At 38.7% G+C, this 22,349-nt stretch overlaps 1 protein-coding gene across 3 annotated transcripts in view; it reads left to right on the top strand.

Annotated features, from left to right (window-relative positions):
• The window catches only part of ZNF638 (zinc finger protein 638), a 152,391-nt gene that overhangs the window by 1,062 nt on the left and 128,980 nt on the right, over window positions 1-22,349 (top strand). The window lies entirely within an intron of this gene.

The following is a 22,349-nucleotide window of genomic DNA, read 5'->3' as shown; positions in this document are numbered from 1 at the left end:
TTAGCGGAAGGAAAGTCAGCCACTAGGCTGCGGGCTCCGGGCTGTCCCCAGCGTGGGAGAGGCTGTCCTGCTGGCCCGGCTGTTTATTGCAGCGATTTGGATGTTCCAAGAGTCACAAGGGACACTGCTCACGTCCCCATCTAGGGGGTCACTTCATAGCAGCATCAGCTCTTTCTTTTCATCCTTCTTGCTTGAGTCTGCTTCGCGTCCTCTGGATGGAGCAGGCTACAACGGACGCTCGGAGTAATGAAGTGAATTGCCCTTTCTTGATACAAATGAATACTAGTGCTGTACTGCCTTCTCCCAATCTTTGTGGTGTTTGTGTGAGCTGCTGAGAGCGGGGAGTGGAGAGAATGATAGACATTTTGCAGAAGCGGAACGCTCTAGTGTTATGTCATCCTTCTTGGCTCTGGTTTCTAGGTCCAAGTTCTGGTGACATTGTTTCAGCTTGCTTTGCCCTTTCCCAGGCCCCTGGGTTAGTTTGAAGGGAAAGGAGTGCGTATTTCTTACCCCATAAGGAGTAGGAAAGGGGATTGCTGGCTTGAGAAAGAGGTGCTGTAAGTTATCCTCTGCGGCCAGAATTCTGAGGATTGGAAGATTATGGATTGTTTAAAAAATGAAGCCATATGGAGGGATTGTAGACTACTGTAATTATTCTTAATAGGATGTTGGGAAATACAAATGCTGCCCTATTTTATTCAGTAATTAGGGAAAGCTTACGTACTTAAAATGCACCCTTTTAAAATTGCCAGTGTTACTGTGAATTGTCTTGTAAAACCAAAAAGCACCCCCAATTTAGCCTTTCTGTAGATCTTTTACATATGCTTAAAGGATTTGGGTCGGGATTCTTAGTGTCTTTGTATTTAATTTTGTGTCCCCAAGGAAGGGGAGCTACGAAATGTAGTGCTTCCATACCTTTTGCCTCTGGGGATGTTTTTTGGTGGCAAGGAAAACTTATTTAGTGCTGATTTACGAGAATAGAATGGTTTAAGGAATTTGTTGGGGATTGCTTGTTTAAAAAAATGCCTTGGGTTCATTATGATTTGGTAAATTGTATGGTATTGCTATATCTCATCCAAAATAATTTTCCATTTCAGGGTAAACATTTGAATGTACATTGACACTTCTGTTTCCTAAATAATAAGTTTTGAGCTTTCTTATTTTGTTTTCGGTCATCAATTTTGAAGGATTATTTTTTCCCAAATTTGCTTAGGTTTGCTTTCATCCACAACCACATGCCCAGGTTCTAAATTTGGAATGGTGCTAATAGTGTCAAATCTGCAATTATGGGTGTATGTGGGTGGATGGGATGGCTTATAGATTGTATTAAAATTTTATTTTTTTCTCCATTGAAATGTCAGCCCCACCAGAAACTATTAATACTATGACATTATCTCCTTCAAGAAATGGACGTGATGATAAAATGGTTTAGTAATTTTGAATATTATGACCACTAACATTAAATGCTGTGATTTTTTAAAATGGCATTCAATTAGAAAGTTTTGATAACTTGAGTCTTTCTGTCATCTCTCAGTAATGTGCCATTACTAAAAGGTTTTTTTTCCCCCCTCTCTCCAAGGCCTCAACATTTTCCTTACTGCATTCATGTAGGAGCTGTGGTTTTGGTATGAAGGTTAAATCCCCTCACTTCTGACTTACATGTGCAAAAATTTACAGTTTGAGATCTATACCAAGGTTCACTTGGGTAACAGGATTCACAGCTTGAATCAATAAAGTATCTTGTTTCCCCTGCTTCTGGGCAGGTGGGATCTTTGGAGTATCGTTTTCTTTATTTTCATTATTTCCCAAGTTTTTGAAAATAGTTTTTGAAAATATTTTAATTTTGAACCAAGATAAAGAAATGACTTAATTTTTTTTAATAAAAATTATTTGGGTAGACGATAATTTCACAGGGTTAAAAATTAAAAAGTTTAAAAAGGTATACAATGTAAAGTCTCCATCTTTCCAGTTTCTTGTCTTCTCAATTCTCATTGTGACAATTTGCATGCTGGGTAATCGTTATTATTAGTTTATTACTTTACCTCCCAGGATATTGTGTACGTATAAAAGTGAAAACAGGTTTACATTTCCCCTTCTTATATGTATTTGCAGTTTTCTTCCACCACTTTTTCCACTCGAAAATGTATCTGAGAGATCTTTTCTTATCAATACACAGAGAACGTCCTCAATGAAAGGTGTTTTTTTGGTTTGTTTTTTGTTTTTTTTTCCCTGAAAAATAATTAGCAAAGAAAGAGAATGAAAGAAGAGGATGGCCGGTGCACGGTGGTGGCTAATGCCTATAATCCCAACACTTTGGGAGGCCTAGGTGGGCGGGTCACCTGAGGTAAGGAGTTCAAGACCAACCTGGCCAACATGGTGAAACCCCGTCTCTACTAAAAATACAAAAATTAGCCAGGCGTGGTAGTGCACGCCTGTAGTCCCAGCTACTCAGCTACTTAGGAGCCTGAGGCAGGAGAATCGCTTGAACCTGAGAGGCAGAGGTTGCAGTGGGCGGAGGTTGCAGTGAGCGGAGGTTGCAGTGAGCCGAGATCGCGCCAGTGCACTCCAGCCTGGGTGACAGAGTGAGTCTCTGTCTCAAGAAAAAGAGAAAAGATGGACCTTGAAGAGATGAAGAGTCTTCTTTGTGGTTGGGGTATTGGGTACAACACTCTTGCTGTGTGAAAAAGGAATCACTTAGAGTACTTAAGCATGAGGTAAGGTGTTGTAAAACCTTCTAGTCTAAATAATTAAATTATTTTAAAATTTTTACTTTAAAATTAAAGTAATACATGTACATGATTGAACAAATAAAGCAGTTCTTGAAGATTTACCACAAAAATATGAGACACTTGTTAATTTCTTCTTACTCTGTTTCTCTCCTTGAAGGCAAACACTTTCAAGTCCTTTAACTTTTTCTTCTAGTATTTACCTTTGTCTTTCTGAAAAAGTATACTTTATAACTACTTCTTGACTTAAATAGTTTAGGTATTACTTACTTTTTTATAAATTAAGAATTGATAAAGTGAGGATTTAACTCTTTATTCTCTCTTCTATATCCTTCTTCCATCCTCCCAATTTAGATTCTGTCGTAATTTTTTGTTAAATTAGTAGTTAGGTTTTATATTATTATGACCAGGTAAACATGACTAGCCTTTGAGCCAAATGATAAACTAATTTACCTAATTTTCTTTCATCCCATGGTTAATTTTTTCCAAATGCTGCAATGCCATCAAATGGGCCAACAAATGTAAGGATTTATCAATGCCATTTTTTCCTTAAGCTTCCTTCCTATAGCTTCCATTCTTCATACTCTAATCTGGTCTGGTTCTAAGTTTGTAACAAACCTAAAGATTAGTATCTTTAAAGAGATAAGAAAAGAGATTGCACCTACAAAATAAAAACAGGTTGCTATGAAATGAAACCATAAGAGAACAAGAAAGAGCTCTATGAAATTAAAAATATGATTGTCAAAATGAACTCTGTATAGAAGACCTAGAAGATAAAGTTGTCTATGTTTGCATAGCTATAGTCCTGGGACTTTCCTTCATCTTTCTCCTGATTTGGACCTTCTGTTATCTAGATCATGAATCTGGTTTTCTTCATTTTGCTGAAACACTTAGTCCAGTTACTTTCTAAGAAAAGATAAATTTTCTGAGTCCTTGCATGTCTTAAAAATGTCTTTATTCTACCCTTGCGTTTGAATTACAGTTTGGCTGATTTTAAAGTCTAAGTTTTTCCTCAGAATTTTAAAGGTTTAATTCTAGTGTGTCTGCTGTTAGTGTTGCTGTTAAGAAATCTGATATAATTAAGTTTCCTGTTTCTTTTTATATGGGTTGTTTTCCCTTTCTGAAAGCTTTTTAGTATAGTGTCTCTGGTTTTCTGAAAGTTTGTGATTTTGTGTCATAATCACTGATGTGATTCTTTTTTCATTTCTTGTGCTCTGAACTTGGTGGGCCATTTTAACCTGAGGACCTCCCCGGCTTTTTCCCCTAGTTTGATGAAATTTACTTTAATAATTTATTCCTTTCCGTTTATTCTGTTCTCTTTTTCTTTAGTTGGATTTTAGACCACCTGGATTGATCCTTTAATTTTCTTATCATCTCTCTTCTATTTTTCATTTGTCTCTTTTTGTTTTTTTTTCACTTTCTCTGGGTGATTTTTTTCAGCTCTCTCTCCTAACCCTTCTATTCAGTATTTCATTATGATCATCATATTTTTAATTTTATAGAGCTGTTTCTTGTGCTCTGATTGCTTCTTTTCAAAGCATCCTGCTTTTATGAGTGTCATATATTTTCATATATTTTTAAAGATATTAATTCCAAGTTTTGTTTTTGGAGTTTTCTTTTGTTTCCTTCATTGTTTTTGCCTTTTGAAGTCTTTATTCCTCTTTATTTGGCTTTTCAGTTTATTCAGGGAGAAGCGTCCAGCCCTGTGCAGCATAGGCTGTAATCCTGGGAATAGGGCCAGGGAAGGGGAATGTGTTGAGAGTCCCCAAGGCCACCCTCAGGTTCAGCGATTTACTAGAAGGACATACAAGACTCAGCATATAGTCATACTCACAGCTATGGCTCATTGCAGTGAATGGGTTACAAAACAAAGGGAAAAGCAAAGGGAAAAGGTGCATGGAGTGAAGTCTGGAAGAAACCACGCACAAGCTCCCCAGTCCTCTCTCGGTGGAGTTCCACAGGATGTGCTGAATGGTTGTGACCACACACGTGAAATGTTGTCTACCAGCGAAGCTCCTTAGACTCAGTGCCCAAGGTTATAACTGGGTGCAGGTTACATAGGCACCCTCTGCCTAGCATTTACCAAAATTCCACACTCCCAGAAGGAAATCAGGTGCTCAGCATAAACCACTATTGTTATATTTTTACACTGTTTAGGTACCGTGAGCCACTCACTGTTAGGGAATGGCGGGAACCTTCCTGAAATCAAAGTTACCAGACAACAGCCATGGGCTAAGTTTGCTAGTAAGACTTTCAAAGCATAGTCTCAGGTGTGCTCTGTGAACTCTTCTGCACAGGAGCATAGGGCCCCACAGTTAATAAATAGGCTTTCACTTATCCTTCTTCTGCCTCGGATGCCTTGTTCATGCCCTCTACTGGTAACCTGGAGGTCAAAGACTCTCTCCTGCTATGGAACTGAGATGGTCACTTGGCTGCCACAGGATGGGAGTGAGGCACTGGGAAAGGGTGTATCCAAACATTTTGTATGGGTAAACCATGACTAGATGAGCTGTTTTCAAACTATGGACTGGGGCTTCTGAGACCTGTTTCATAATAATACTAATGTGGTATTTGGCTTTTTCTCAGGGTATACAGTGGAGTTTTCCAGAGGTGATAGGATATTGCAATAGACCAAAGGCAGACATGTAAAACAGTGCCACTCTTACCACTGTTTTTTTAAAAAAAATAGTTATTTTGCATAAAAATGAGTTTTTTATCTTTAAATGGACTAGTAATTTTAAATTTCTGTTTTTCTGAAGATGATAAATATTGATAGTTATATAAACAAAAGCTCTTTGAAGTCTCAGTACTTTTTAAATATGTAGGTCTTTGGACCAACAAAGAGCTTAAGAAGCCTACATCTCCCATTTTTCTGAGTCTCGCAGTTTTCCCTTTCATAGTTATCTGCCTATTCCTTGTTGTATGTATGTCGTAAAAGGTTTTATTTAACTTATGTATTTTATTTTATTTAACTCATTAATTAAATGAAGGAACCAGTAAGATGTTACAACCCGTTCAAAGGGAGAATCTAAAGAACAGATACGTTTATAGAGAGGAATATTGAAATGACTCACAAATGAAGGCAGCAATGGCTTCTTACATAGTGGAGGAGGGACGTCAATTGAACCTCCGCCAGACAGAATTTACATGCCTAGAGACAAGTGTTATTTTGCTTTGCTATCAGTTTTTTTCAGTAGAAACTAGAAGGGTAAAATCATTCAACAGCAGTGAAAGGCTAGAATCAGATAAGTTGGAAGAGTGTGATATAGATAAAGCTTAAAAGTTTTCCATTGAAGCACACATTTTCCCCTGCAATACTCATCTAGAAAAGTGTAGATTTTAATTTGCTTTCCCATGTAAAATTATCTATGCAAAAATTCTGGTTGACAGGAAAATTATATGTATCGTTGAAATGAACAAATTTGTATTCCGGGTATGTTTCATTTGCTAGGTTGCTTGCTTGTTTTAAGCGAATTGTTTAGGTTCACATGGCAAATCAGTGATGACTGAAATAGATGATTTTTTTTATATTTTATTTTTTAAAATGTTTGTGGGTACGTAGTAGCCGTGTATATTTATGGGGTATTGATACAGGCAGGTAAGAAGTGAAATGATTACATCATGGAGAATAGCAGTGTCCATTCCCTCAAGCATTTATTCTTTGAGTTACAAACCAATTACATTCAAGTTATTTAAAAATATGCAATTGTTATTATTGACTATAGTCACCCTATTGTGCTATCAAATCGTAGGTCTTACTCATTATTTTTTATTTTTGTTTTGTACCCATTAAACATTACCACCTCCCCCCAAAATAGGTAAGAATTTAGAAAGCTTCTTACTTTGGTGCCAGACTGGGTTCCTTTCCAATAAACATTGTCAGCGACTGGCAATATTTTTGCAATTTACACTGCCCCAAGCTTGGAGAGCATCAAAGTCAGTAAGCCTCAGCCCTATGTTCTCACTGGAGATGTGGCCATGTACATAGTGAAGGATTATACAGCATAATAGGTACAGTACCAGAGGTGTAAATAGTGTGACATAGAATCAGAAAAGAAGAAGCAATGAATTCTGGCTGAGAAGTTAAACATTTCATCAGGGGCTTGGAGGACAACCAGAATTTAACCAGAATGGTTTTCCATTTATACAGATACGGGAACTTCTCATTATACTTTCAAATAAAAAGCCAGTCTCTTAGATTATGCCTAGATTTAGCCTCCTGATATTCACACCATTGTGTAGTCTTCTCCCATGTTGTATGAGGGTTGGTCTGTACACCGATATATACAATGGTAGAAATGGCAGTGTGTGCATTCCAAGGATTGTTCATAAGAGACACTGCTGTTTCCATCATGGTCTCTTGGCTTATTTGTTCTGTCGTGTCATGGGAGCACTTAAGCAAACCTCCAAAAAGGCTTTTATGGGGGAGAAGCTGAATTTAATCTGGGCAAATGGACACCCAGCTTGAGAATCTATTTCTGGCTTCCCTGCAGCTGGTTTATTTGTGTGACTTAAGTTCTTGGGAGCAGAAGTAATGTGTGCACCTTCTGGTACTTGCCTTTAAAACAGTTTCTTAATCGTTTTTTCATTATCACTCCCATAAGGAGCCTTTTTCGACTTTTATTCCGTAATTGCTCCCTTGAAATTTTAATGCCACAGATATACTATATACCTGCATATGCCCTGTATGCATATATCTGTGCTTTATCCATAAAAAGACTAAAATGTTTTTACCTCTGTACCCCCCAGGAACCACCTTTTTTCCCATTGGGGATGATGCTGACCTTGTTGAGAATGCATGCTTTAGATGGACTAGGAATGCTCTCCCTTCACATGGGCTGGAAGGCACACATGGTGTAGTGTACCGGCTTCAACCATGTAGACAGGGGGAATCAAGCAACAAGATTGAAAGAACTGGGAGGCATAGACAGCATCACAGAACAAAGCTGCTAGCCTATGTCTAGACAGTTAATTGAGAAAGAAGGAAACTTTGATCTTATTTAAGTCATCTTATTTTGGAACCTTCATTGTAGCAGCTTGGTATTTATCCTAACAAATATGCATCCCATTTTCTTTTTTTTAAACAGGAAATTTAATCAAAATAAATTTAATGAGATAAAAATCTATACACTAAATAAAATACTGATGACAGAAATTGAAGTAGACACAAATAAATGGAAACATATTCCATTAGGATAACTAATATTGTCAAAGTACCATATTATCCAAAGTTATCTATAGATTCAATGTGATCTGTATCAATATTTCAGTGGCATTTTTCACAGTAATAGAAAACTATCGTAGAATTTGAGTGTAACCTTAAGCAACTTCAGTAACCTAAGCAATCTTGAGAAAGAACAAAGCTGTTGGCACTATACTTCCTGATTTCAAACTTCATTTAAAGGTTATAGTAATCAAGAAAGCATGGTAAGTGTATAAAAAGACACAAAAACCAATGGAACAGAATAGGGAGCCCAGAAATAAACCTATATGCATCCCATTTCTTCAAAACTGCTTCGCTTTAAAAAAGTTTCTCTTCTGTTAGTTTCATGTCACCAAATTCTGTTTACTCAGCAGTATAGAAATGTTATTTACCCTTTTGCCATCTGCAAATGCCTTATCATTACCAGTACTGTGAATTGTATAAATATTAACATCATTGGATCCAAAATTTGGGTACCTCTAAGTGATATTTTATAATCACTTAACCAAAGTGTTACTATGCTTTATCTCACCGCATATATTGCTAGTTTGCAGTAGAGTAGTAGTCTTATTGGTTTCTTTAGCCATTGAAGCAGTAGAGTGTCTTTTTTTTTTTTAAGAGACAGCGTATCACTCTGTTTCCCAGGCTGGAATGCCTTGGTGCAGTCATGGCTCACTGCAGCCTCTCCTGGGCTCAAAGCAATCCTCCTACCTCAGCCTCCCAAGTGGCTGGGACTATAGCTTCAGCTAATTTTACTTTATGTTATTATTTATTATTTTTATTTATTTTTGAGATGGAGTCTTGCTCTTTTACCCAGGCTGGAGTGCAATGGCGCGATCTCAGCTCACTGCAACCTCTGCCTCCTGTGTTCAAGTGATTCTTCTGCCTTAGCCTCCCAAGTAGCTGGGACTACAGATACTCACCATCATGCCCAGCTAATTTTTGTATTTTTAGTAGAGACGGGGTTTCACTATGTTGGCCAGGCTGGTCTTGAACTCCTGACCTCAAGTGATCTGCCTGACTCAGCCTCCCAAAGTGCTGAGATTACAGGCATGAGCCACCGTGCCCGGCCCTTATTTTATTTTATTTTTTTGGTAGAGACGGGGTCTTGCTTTGTTGCCCAGGCTAGTCTCAAACTCTGGGCTCAAGTGATCCTCCCACCTCAGCCTCCCAAAGTGCTGGGATTACAGGTGATTTCTTTATTTTAAATGATATAGTTGCTTAAGCATTTTTGTTCTGTAAGTTTTTTACTTTTCGTAGGGAAGGATGGCATTGCTAATTTCTTCTCAGATAGACAGAATATGTGCCATGTGTTTAAGAGTTATGACACAAACCAGCTACAGAAACAGAATTTCTCATCCCAGAATTTTCTTGTTTATTATTATTATTATTATTATTATTATTATTATTATTATTATCATTTTTTTCCTTTACAAATTGTAGTTTAGAAAAGTTTAACTCCTGGTTATCTCTGTTTTATTAGAACAAGGACAGTTTGGATGACAAAAAGTTAGAGGGTAGAGGCTATTAAGAAAACAAAAACAAAACCAGAAAAACACGAACTTTTGAGAAGTAACTGGGTGTTCTGGGCAGTTAACCAAGGTTAGGAGAGGCTGTTAAGACCCAGCTAGGCCACGCGCAGTGGCTCACACCTGTAATCCCAGCCCTCTGGGAAGCTGAGGCAGCCTACTGCGGATTGCTTGCACTCAGGAGTTCGAGACCAGCCTGGGTAACATGGCGAAACTCCCATCTCTACAAAAACTACAAAACCTACCTGGGCGTGGTGGCCCACACTTGTAGTCTTAGCTACCTGGGAGGCTGAGGTGGAAGGATCTCTTGAGCCTGGGAGATCAAGGCTGCAGTGAGCCATGATTGCACCACTGTACTCCAGCCTGGGTGACAGAGCAAGACCCAGTCCCCTCACCCCCACAAAAAGACCCAGCCAAAGATGGGAGGTCTTTCTTGTGAAAAGATTTTGCTGTTTGCTTTACTAGTTTTCCTAAGAATATAGATGGATGTTAATAGGGCTTAAGTCTCATGATGGGTGTTGAGGGGACTGGGAGGGAAGATGTTCTAGACTGATGGGCCGTGGATCATTTGTTTGGCCCTCATGGTGTTTCATACGTGTTTGAATCAGCTGCCAACACTTTAAAGCAGGCACAGACACACACACACATACATACCACCTGCATTTCCAGTGTTTAAAGGCTTGGAAGCTCTAGGAATGCTGAGACAACATTAGCACATGGCTGCAGTAGGCTGGAGCTAGGGAGCACCTGTCCCTTAGACAGGCATGTGCTCCCCACCATTTCCTCATGCCACCTGAGTGTGTAGACCAAGTGCTAGTAGACATTTATCCTTTGTACTTGTGCTACTCTTTTTCCACTGTAGCTTTCAGAAAAAAAGATTTTTGGGTCCTTTTTTTCTCCCAAAAGTAGGAAGATAAAAAGGTCTTTTCATTCTTAAGAGGTAAGGGGGCATTTTATGTGTGTATGTGCAAGTAAAGAATATTCCTGTGTTTTAATATGTAAACAAAGATCCCATTTTAAAACCAACAAATTAAGATGCCGCCTAAAAATCAGCTATAAGCCAGGCACAGTGGCACACTCCTGTAATCCCAGCACTTTGGGAGTCCAGGGCAGGTGGATTGCTTAAGTCCAGGAGTTTGAGATAAGCCTGGGCAACGTAGAGAGACCCTGCCTCTACAAAAAAATACGAAAAAATTACCTGGGCATGGTGGTATGTGCCTGTAATCCCAGCTACTGGGGAAGTTGAGGTGGGAGGATGGCTTGAGCCCAGGAGGTCAAGGCTACAGTAGGCTGTGATGGCACCACTGCACTCTAATCTAGGTGACAGAGGGAGACCCTCTCTCAAAATAAAAATAAAAAAAAAATCAGCGATACATAATAAATGCCATAACTAGTATACAGAAAAGATAAAATGGTTTGTTTTATAATGGGAATTGAATAAGGAATATCATTGTGATATATAGTTTTTGGTTAAAAAAAAAAATGTCCTGGGTGTCAATACCTTATGTAGATGATAAGTTCCTAGAACAGTGCCTTTTTTTTAAAGAGAAGAAATTATGTTTCTCAAACAGAAAGAAACATATATAAATAATGTAAATATCATTGGAACACTGTTTCATAGCATATTGAATATATGGCTGAGAATTTAAAAGGCAAGTTACATTACAAATTTAAATTATTTATGGAGGCTGGGTACAGTGGTTCATGCACGTAATCTGAGCATTTTGCGGGGCCATTGTAGGAGGATTCTGAGCCAAAGAGTTTGAGATCAGCCTGGGCAACAAAGTGAAACTCCATCTCTATAAAAAATAAAAAAAATCATTTATGGTATTTTCAATTTAAGCTAAGGAAAACATATAGATAATACCACACAGCAATATGTGTGGTGTCTGAAAATTTTAATCAGTTGAAAAACTTTTATATTTATTGCCCATGGAAGGGTCCATATCAAAGGACTCATTTATATAAAAAAGTCAAAATTTAATGAAAATGGGTAAAAATTTATCGGCTTGATTATGTATAGATAATGCTCCTGAAATAGTAAGTAGTAGGGGTTAACATTGGAGATCTTAGTGACAAAGTACTGAAAGGAAATAGACACGAATGAATTAATCAATTTTTTTGTTTCGAGACGAAGTCTTGCTCTGTCGCCTAGGCTGGAGTGCAGTGATCTTGGCTCACGCAACCTCCACCTCCCGGGTTCATGTGAGTCTCATGCCTCAGCCTCCCAAGTAGCTGGAATTACAGGTGCCTGCCACCATACCCAGCTAACTTTTATATTTTTATTAGAGACAGGATTTCACCATGTTGGCCAGGCTGGTCTTGAATTCCTGACCTCAGGTAATCCTCCCACCTCGGCCTCCCAAAGTGCTGGGATTACAGGTGTGAGCCACCATGCTTGGCCGGAAATAGACATGAATTTAATCTGTTTAATATACATTGTAGTAGGAATAATTTTAAGCCGAAAGATTAAAAATGCAACCAATATAGTTATTAGTAATTATCACAATGAAGTGGATACTGATACTTGAAATTCAGGTGGTTCAGGACTTTGCAGGTTTAATGATATGTACAACATGCTAGTCTCCTATGTGTAGGTTAGAGCTGAAAATACTTTTTGAACTGTTAAATCAACCTGTATGTATCATACAAGGGAAGAGCATTGCCTCAGTTTACCTGTGAAGAATGGCTCCAAGATTTGGCATTTTTGGTTGATGTTACTGCCCATTTAAATTCTGCAAATATTTGTTTATAGGGGCATTCATAAATAATGCCCCATTTGTATGATTCAGTTCTCTCATTTCTAGTAGATACATGTTTTTTGGCAAAATGGCTTTTTATGTTAAGGAATAATCTGGGTCACTTTCGTGTGCTGAAGTTGGTTTCCAGAAATGAAAATTAGCACCTTACTTCATTCTCAAAATGAATGGAATTTAAGACTGAATTCCAAGGCAACCTCTTTGATTTTACACTTTATGAAAATGAACTAGCATTTCTCAATTAATAACAATGTGAATGGATAGCTGCAAGTGTATGGAAAACTAAATATTGTAACACTGGAGCAGCAGAATTCTACAAACACCTTTGGAGTAATTACCCTAAATTCAATAATCACTTTGCAAAAAATTTCATCTTTGTTTGAAAAAGTGCCTGTGTTTAGGAGTTGTTTTTTCTTCTCTTAGTTCAAGGATTCAGGGCTGAATTCTGTATTACATATTACATGCAATTCTATATATCGGAGCTCACATTGACACCTTGGTATAGGGGAAAAGGTGTCAAATTTTGGGTTTTAGGTCAGTGGTGTTATGACCTACAAGAAAAATTTAGTAATTAAGTGTTTCTGGTGTTTTTGTTTTGTTTTTGAGATAGGATCTCCCTCTGTTGCCCAGGCTGGAATATAGTGGGGTGACCTTGGATCACTGCAACCTCTGCCTCCCAGGTCAAGCCACCCTCCTACCTCAGCCTCCCGAGTATCTGGGACTACAGGCGTGCACCACCATGCCCAGCTAATTTTTTGTGTTTTTTGTAGAAATGGGGTTTTGCCATGTTGTCCAGGCTGGTCTTGAACTTTTGGGCTCAAGCGATCTGCCCACCTTGACCTTCCAAAGTGCTGGGATTACAGGTGTGAGCTACTGTGCCCAGCCTGTGCCTGTTATTTTTTTGTTGTTGTTTGTTTTGTTTTTGTTCTTTGAGATGGGGTTTTGCCATGTTGCCCAGGCTGGTCTCAAACTCCCAAGCTCAGGCGATCCGCCCCCCTCAGCCTCCCAAAGTACTGGGACTATAGGTGTGAACCACCATGTCCGGCCTGTGTTCCTGTTGTTTTAATTTGTATTTTTTTTCAATTTCAAATTTATAATCTCTGATATCATAACTGCTTGTGTTGTATTACGTTACTAAAAATAATGCTTAATTCTATTTCTGGCATTTGAATTTTTTAAATCTTGATTGCTTCAATTATTTATGTCACTGGCTTGGCCCCTGTAGATATTCGAATTTGTGATTCTTGTCATAGGCAGAAGGTACAACCTGACTATATCCTTGGGCAAGATGCCTACGAAAATATGGTTATCATCTTGTTCTAATTAATTTTACACTGGTACCTCTTTTCCTTACTTAGGCACTAAACATATTTTTGCGGTGGTTTATTTTATGGTGGCAGTTTTAGGATATGAACATGGAAAATTTATGCTTGCTTATTGCAACATTGTAAATACACACTAGACAGCCCAATATCAGGTAGTAAGATTTTTTTCTCTTCAACCTTCACCCACCCCCTGCAGAATCTTCAATGAGAATTTCCTGTGAAAGCTTCAGGGCAAACCATTTAAAAAAAGTAATACCTATAAGCTTCGATAGGATCCAAGACTCCACCCAGACTCTGTTTTAGACATGTAATTCTGTTTGGACATGAAAAGTTTAGGTGAGGCATCACAGTTTGTGTTGTATTTTGTAATAACTCCTGCTTTTCTGTTGTTGTGTCACTGAAATTCTTTGGTTTTGAAGCAGATGTCTGCAGCCTGTGAGAAGCTGCCTTGTGCTCCTTCTCCCTGGCAGTGCTACCCTCACCCTGGCTCGGATGCAGCTATGGCTCTGCCTTCTCAATTGCTTGCTGTGTGTTGCTGTTTCATAGAACCCTAGACCTTAAAGACTCTCTAGTAAGGCTTTTGGCCACAGGAAAAGTTTTTTTCCTAAAGTTTCCAAACCAGCCCAAGGAAAGAGAAAAAGAGGACAATGGAAAATATTTTGCTGAATTTTAAATAATTTATGGATACTGAATTATCACTGTTAATATATTCACATTTCTCCTTGCTCCCGTTTGATCTTCTTTGGGGTCGGATAGGTATAGGGGGAGTTGTTTCTGAGGACTCTTTGCAGTGGTTCGCTGAGTGTGGACCCTGGGCCAGCAGTTCCCAGCATGACCTGGGAACTTGTTGGAAGTGCAGAATCTTGGTCCCCATCCCAGACCTACATAAATCCCAGAAACAGAAACTCTTGAGGAGTAGAGTGGGTGGCACCCTGTGTTTTAACAGCACTTCAGATGATTCTTATATATGCTGAAATTTGAGAACCACTGTTGTATATAACTTGAATTATACCTATATTGGATTTTTACATGGAAACTTAGGAAAGTTCCCAAACTCCTTCAGCATCTTCCTGCTTTCCTCCTATTACTTCAGGGTCTGAGATAAAGTATATACTCTGTGGTGAGCTGTGGACCTTTACCCAACCTGGCTGGGACTTTGTGATAGTTGTACTCAGTTGACTGTCCTCAGTGACAACTAATTGTTGAGGTAACGGGTGAGACAGAGAGGCCTTTGGCACTTCTAGGAAATTCAGTTGGCTCTGGCCTCCTAGGAACTACTGATCTGAGGGGAACCTATGCTTTGAGACATGGCCAAAGCAGTTATTCTCATCTTTATTTACTTGAAGTAGATAATCCACTGGAGAAAAAAAAGTAGAGTATATGCCATTCTGATTTAATTTTTTTTTTACTGTAGTAAAATATACATAACATAACATTTTCTATTTTAACCATTTTAAAGTGTACAGTTCATCGGCATTAAGTACATTTACATTGTTGTGCAACTATCACCACTATCCATCTCCAGAACTTTTTCATTATTTCAAACTGAAACTCTGTATCCATTAAGCAGTAACTACCCATTCTACACACCCTCCAGCTTCTAGTAACTACAATTCTTTCTTTTTGAATTTGGCTCTTCTGGGTACCTCATACAAGTGGAATCATACAATATTTGTTCTTTTGTGTCTGGCTTATTTCACTTAGCATAGTGTCTTCACAGTTCATCCATTTTTTAGCATGCATCAGAATTTAATTTTTTAAGGCTGAATATTATTTCAGCATATATGTATATATGCCATGTGTCCATTCATTCATCAGTGGACCTTTCGGTTGTTTCCACCTTTTGACTGCTGTAAGCAATGCTGCATTAGTGCACAAATATCTGTTCAAGTCCCTACTTTCAGTTTTTTGGGATATATACCCAAAAGTGGAATTGGTAGATCTTATGGTAATTCTGTTTACTTTTTTAGGAACTGCCATACTGTTTTCTACAGTGGCTGCTCCATTTTACATACCACCAGCAATGCATAAGGATTCTAGTTTGTCTACATCCTTACCAACACTGTTATTTTCTGTTGCTGGAATTTTTTTTTTTTTTAATAATAGCCATCCTAGTGAGTGTGAAATGATATCTGATTGTGGTTTGGATTTGTATTGTCCTAATGATTAACGATGTTGAGCATCATGTCAGGTGCTTATTGGTCATCTGTATTCTTCCTTGGAGAAATTTCTATTCAAGTTCTTTGCCCATTTTAAAAATTGGGTTTTTTTTTTTCTTTTTTCTTTTTTTTTAGACAGAATCTCGCTCTGTCACCAGGCTGGAGTGCAATGGCGCTATCTCGGCTCACTACAATCTCCACCTCCCGGGTTCAAGCGATTCTCCTGCCTCAGCCTCCGAGTAGCTGGGACTACAGGCACGCGCCACCACAGCCAGCTAATTTTTGTATTTTTAGTAGAGACGGGGTTTCACCATGTGGGCCAGGATGGTCTCGATTTCCTGACCTCGTGATCTGCCTGCCTCGGCCTCCCAAAGTGCTGGGATTACAGGCGTGAGCCACCGTTTTTGAGTTTTTTACATATTCTGGATATTAATCTCTTATCAGGTATACTGTTTGCAGGTATTTACTCCCACTCTGTGGGTTGCATTTTCACTCACCGATACTGTCTTTTGAATACTATCTTTTGATGCACAGAAGTTTTTCAATTTTGACAAAGTCCCACTTACGTATTTTTTCTTTTGTTGCCTGTGCTTTTGGGGTCATATCCAAGAAATCAGTGCCAAATCCAATATCATGAAGCTTTTGCCCTATATTTTCTTCCAAGAGTTTTGTAGTTTTTGCTTTTGTGTTTAGGTCTTTGACCCATTTTGAATTAGTTTTTGTATATGATATAAGGTAAGGGTCCAATTTCATTCTTTTGCATGTGGATGTACACTTTTCCCAACACCGTTTATTGAAAAGACTGTCCTTTCCCTGGTGAATGATTTTTGCACCTTTGTTGAAAATCATTTGATCTTATATGTGAAGGTTTATCTCTGGGCTCTCTGTTCTGTTCCACTGATCTGCATGTCTATCTTTATGCCAGTGTCACACTGTTTTTGATTACTGTAGCTTTGTAGTAATTTTTTTTTTGAGACAGAGCCTCGCTCTGTCACCCAGGCTGGAGTGCAGTGGCGCGATCTCGGCTCACTGCAAGCTCCGCCTTCTGGGTTCAGGCCATTCTCCTGCCTCAGCATCCCGAGTAGCTGGGACTACAGGCGCCCGCCACTGCGCCCGGCTGATTTTTTGTATTTTTAGTAGAGACGGGGTTTCACCGTGTTAGCCAGGAGGGTCTCAATCTCCTGACCTCGTGATCCGCCCGCCTCGGCCTCCCAAAGTGCTGGGATTACAGGCATGAGCCACCGCGCCCGGCCAGTAAGTTTTGAAATGAGGATGTGTGAATCTTACAACTTTGTTCTTCTTTTTCCAAGATTATTTTGGCTATTCAGGGTCCTTTGGGATTCCATATGAATTTTAGGATGGATTTTTCTATTTATGTAAAAACATTATTGGGATTTTTGAAAGGGATTGCATTGAATCTGTAGATTGCTTTGGGTAGTATTGCCATTGTAATAATATTAACTCTTCCAATTCATGAATATGGGATATATTTCCTTTTGTTTGTGTCTTCCTTTATTTCTTTCAGCAATTTGTAATTTTCATTATACAAGTCTTTTACTTCCTTAAGTTTATTCCCACTAAGTATTTTATTCTTTTTGATGCTATTACATATGGAATTGTTTTGAATTTCCTTCTCAGATTGTTCATTGCTACTGTATAGAAGCCAACTGATTTTTGTGTTTTTTACCTTGCAACTTTACTGGATTTGTTTTTCAGTTCTCATGGGGTTGTGTGTGTGTGTGTGTATATATAATCTTTAGGGTTTTCTACATATAAGATCATGTCATCTGTGAATAGAGATAATTTTACTTCTTTCCAATTTGGATGTCTTTTATTTCTTTTTTTTTGCCTGGTTACTCTGGCCATAACTTCTAACGCTATGTTAAATAGAAGTGGCTAAAGTGAGGCCGGGCTTGGTGGCTCACATGTGTAATCCCAGCACTTTGGGAGGACGAGGCAGGCGGATTACATAAGGTCAGGAGTTCTAGACCAGCCTGGCCAACATGGCAAAACCCTGTCTCTACTAAAAATACAAAAATTAGCCAGGCATGATGGTGCGCGCCAGTAATCCCAGCTACTCTGGAGACTGAGGCATAAGAATTACTTGAACCCGGGAGTCAGAGGTTGCAGTGAGCCAAGATCGTGCTACTGGACTCCAGCGTAAGCAATAGAGTGAGACTCCAACTCAAAAAAAAAAAAAAAAAGTGTCTGAAGTGAGTATCGTTTTATTTCTGATCTTAGTGGAAAAGCTTTCTGTTTTTTATAATTGAATATGATGTTAGCTGTGGGTTTTTTGTATCTGGCTTTTATTGTTTTGAGGCAGTTTCCTTCTATTCCTAGTTTGTTGAGTATTTTTATTATGAAAGGATGGTGAATTTTAAATACTTTTATTGCATCAATTGAGATAATGTGGTTTTGTCCTTCCAATTCATTGGATGAAGCTAGGAATTACTTTTTTTTTTTCTTTTTTGAGATGAAGTCTCACCCTGTTGCCCAGGCTGGAGTGCAATGATATGATCTCAGTTCCCTGCAACTTCTGCCTTCTGGGTTCAAGCGATTCTCCTGCCTCAGCCTCCCAAGTAGCTGGGACTACAGGCATGCACCACCATGCCTGGCTAATTTTTGTATTTTTAGTAGAGACGGGGTTTCACCATGTTGGCCAGGTTGGTCTCCAATTCCTGACCTCAGGTGATCCACCTGCCTCGGCCTCCCAAAGTGCTGGGATTACAGGCATGAGCCACCGCACCTGGCCTTTTATTCTAAAACTAGATAAAGAATACAAAAAAAAGTACAGACCAATATTCCTCATGAATGTAGATGCAAAAAATTACTAAATTATTGCCAGATTTAAGGCCAGTATACAAAAATCAATTATTTTCCTATATTGTAGGAATAAGCAAAATAAATTTTGAAAAGGGATACTATTTTCAAAAGCATCATAAACATTAAATAATGTAACATAATATATTCATAATATTAATGCAGAAAACCATACAATGTTATTGGGAGAAGGTAAAGAAGTTCTGAGTAATTAGAAGGATATACCATATTTTGTTGATTAGAAGTCTCAATATTGTAAAGATTTCACTTCTTACCAAATTGATTCACAGAGTCAATGCAGTCCCAACTCAAAATCCAGTAAGTTTTTTTTCTCTTTTTTTGAGAACTTGACAAGTTGATTCTAAAATGTATCTGGAAATGCAAAAGACCTAGAGTAGCCCAGACAATCTTGAACAGTGGGAAGGCTAGCCATATTGGATATCAAGACTTAATATGGCCGGGCATGGTGGCTTACACCTGTAATCCCAGCATTTTGGTAGGCCAAGGTGGGAGGATTGCTTCCAGCCTTTTTTTTTTTTTTTTTTTTTACTAAAAAAAAAAAAAGAGAGACAACATGACACTGTAATTATTAAGAAAGTGTAGTATTAATGGAAGAATAGAAAAATTGATCAAAAGACTAGAATAGAGAGTGCTGAAGCAGAGTCACATATATCTGGACACTTGATGTATGACAAAATTGACCCTAAAGAGAAGAAGGGAAATAATTAAATTTTTTTCAGTATGTGGTGTGGAGAGACAATCGGATATTATTATTTTTAAAAGGAAGGAAAAAAATACAAAATAAAAATCAAACCAAAGCTTGACCCATCGTTACACTGTTAAAAAAAAAGAAAAAAAAAAAGGCCAGGCACGGTGGCTCATGCCTGTAATCCCAGAACTTTGGGAGGCTGAGGCGGGCGGATCACCTGAAGTTGGGAGTTTGAGACCAGCCTGACCAACATGGAGAAACTCAGTCTCTAGAAAAAATATAAAATTAGCCGGGCATGGTGGTGCATACCTATAATCCGAGCTACTCAGGAGGCTGAGGCAGGATAACAGCTTGAACCCGGGAGGTGGAGGTTGCGGTGAGCTGAGATCGCGCCATTGCACCCCAGCCTGGGCAACGGGAGCAAAACTCTGTCTCAAAACAAAAAACAAAACAAACAAAAAAGTTCCAGGTGGGTTGTGGTTTTAAATGTGAGCAGCAAAACAATGAAGTTCCTAGAAGATAATATATGAGAATATCTTCATAACCTTGGTATAAGAAGACTTTTTTAATAGGATACAAATAATACTAACTGTAAAGAGAAAGAAAAGATAAATTGGACTACATCAAAATTCTTTCCTCACTGCCTCCCTCCCATCCTTTCTTCCTTCCATTAAGATTTTACCCCTGGCCGGGCATGGTAGCTCACACCTGTAATCCCAGAACTTTGGGAGGCCAAGGCAGGAGGATTGCTTGAGCCCAGGAGTTCAAGACTAGCCTGGATAACATAGCGAGACTTAGCCTCTATTTTATATTTTCTTAAAAAAAAAATTTCACCCTGCTGGGGAATTATTAGAGATCAACAGTAAAAATAAGTCATTGCTTATCAAGAATACTGTGGTAATGTCCTGTCACTGGGGTCCTCACATAAACTGTTGAAAACCTTTAGGCCATTTCCTACATATAGCCACATAATCTTTTCAAAATATATATCATCACTTTACTCTTTGGCTTAAAATTCTTTCACTAAGACTGGTTAAGTAAATTCTAGGATATCTCCCTAAAATGAAATATGCTACAGTCTTTAAAAAGAATGAGGTAGATTTCTTGACGTGAATGTAGAGCAATCTCAAAGAATTATTAAGTAAAAAAACAAGATAGAGAACAATGTGTTTTAAAGTGTAGGGAATAGATAGAGTAGAATCTCATATATTCATTTCAGTTACTCAAAATTAACTAACTCATGTAGGTAAAAGAAAGGAAATTATATATTATTAAGCAGGGCAGGGGACTGCATTGGCCTTTTTTCCACTTTGTCTAAGTATGTAGTCTATCCTATTAGTCTGTGAAATAGTGTGTAATTTTAAGGGTTTTACTGACCATTTATAAGGAAGAGTTATACATAATGCAGGAGGCCAGGCACTGGAACGGTAGTGGTTTTCCTAACTATTGTGCAGCACAGCTTGTCTTAAGACAGTGTCTTACACACTGAATGATTTTTGGTATGTATGGCCCTCAGCCATTAAATGTCAGTAGCTTCTGAGGTATTGGGTCAACCAAAGAACTGCTCTGCAGATCTTCAAACATCAGTGGATGGGATGGGATTTAGGAGCATACCGCCTTAGTGTTCTTAGGCTAAGAACACTATAGGGGAAAAAAATAGAAGAAATAATATAGGGTCATAGAGAAAACTGAGTGAAGACTGAGAGGAATTCACAGCGTGGGATTTGGGATTGGTTGCACAAAACTTTATATGCTACGCCTGAATAAGTAATATAAGGGTTTTTCGTGGATTATTTTGACCATAAGCAAGACAGGAAGATGGGCAACATGGTTGCATGTAAGTTCTATCTGGAATTTAAGTTGGGCTCTCGGTTGCCAACTCCAGGGAGCTGCCAGGAGGTAGACGTGCTTGAAGGACTCCTCAGTCCCACCTTTACCCTGAAGTGTTCTGGAACCTGCACTTATTATCCCTGTGCCAGCCTGTCCCTCCTCCCTCCCTAAGGAGGGGAAGGGAAACACCCTTAAGAGGGAAAAATCAGCTCTGAGGTGAGGAAATAGGATAGTTACTAATTTGAGAATACTGATTTGGCCAGGCGAGGTAGCTCATGCCTGTAATCCCAGCACTTTGTGGGAGGATCACTTGAGCCCAGGAGTTTGAGACCAGCCTGGGCAATGTAGTGAGACCCCTGTCTCTAAAAAAGAAAAAAATTAGCCAGGCATGGTGGCATCTGCCTGTGATCCCAGCTACTTGGGAGGCTGAGATGGAAGGATCACTTGAGCCCAAGAGGTCCAGGCCACAGTGAGCCATGATTGTGCCATTGCATCCCAGCCTGGGCAACAGAGCGAGACCCTGTCTGGGAAAAAAAAAAAACTGATTTGACTTAATGTACTACTGGACTAGACTAAGGAAACTCAAAATAAGTTCAGTACAAGGAAGTATCTTGACTTAAGTTATAACTGAAAAGTCACACAGACTTCCCCTTAGCAGGGTCTTGGTAGGATAGCTGCTGTCCTTAGAAAGGTTTTGGGCATGGCCAACCTTGGTCTGGTATTTCAGTAATAGACTGGATTGTGCCTCATTTTGGTCACCACACTTAAAAAATAATGTAGATAAATACAGGAGTCCATCGAAGGTGATCAAGATTATTGAAAGCAGGCAAAATAGCGCTAAGATTGGCACTGGTGTTTTTACTGGACCCCAGCCCAAATTCTTCTGAAGTTTTCAGTAGCACTACTACAAAAGACCACAAGGTGGTGACAAAATTCTAAGGTATCTTTTTTTTTTTTTTTAATCTAGATTTGGAAGCAATCACACATTCCCTGATGAAAATGAGGAAAAGAAAGCTTAAGAATGTCTATATTTCAAGTTTTATGGAATGATCAGAATACTTTCTCTAGCACGTTTTTTGCAATACTTGCCCATTGTTTAAACGAAAAGATTTCATTCATGTTAAAGAACAATACTGGTAAATGAGTTAGATATTTGTCTCTTAGGCTTTAGCAGACATCAGCATTGTTTCCATAGCTTTCTGCTCTCTTTTTCTCTCTTTTCTGTCCTCTGTACCTCTGTCCTCTTTCAAAAGACTCCATTATATGAGGAAGTCAATCTAATGTAGTGG

This window comes from Pongo pygmaeus, chromosome 12 (genome assembly GCF_028885625.2).
Source record: "Pongo pygmaeus isolate AG05252 chromosome 12, NHGRI_mPonPyg2-v2.0_pri, whole genome shotgun sequence".
NCBI lineage: Eukaryota > Metazoa > Chordata > Mammalia > Primates > Hominidae > Pongo > Pongo pygmaeus.
This window is presented reverse-complemented; position numbering and strand designations above follow the sequence as displayed.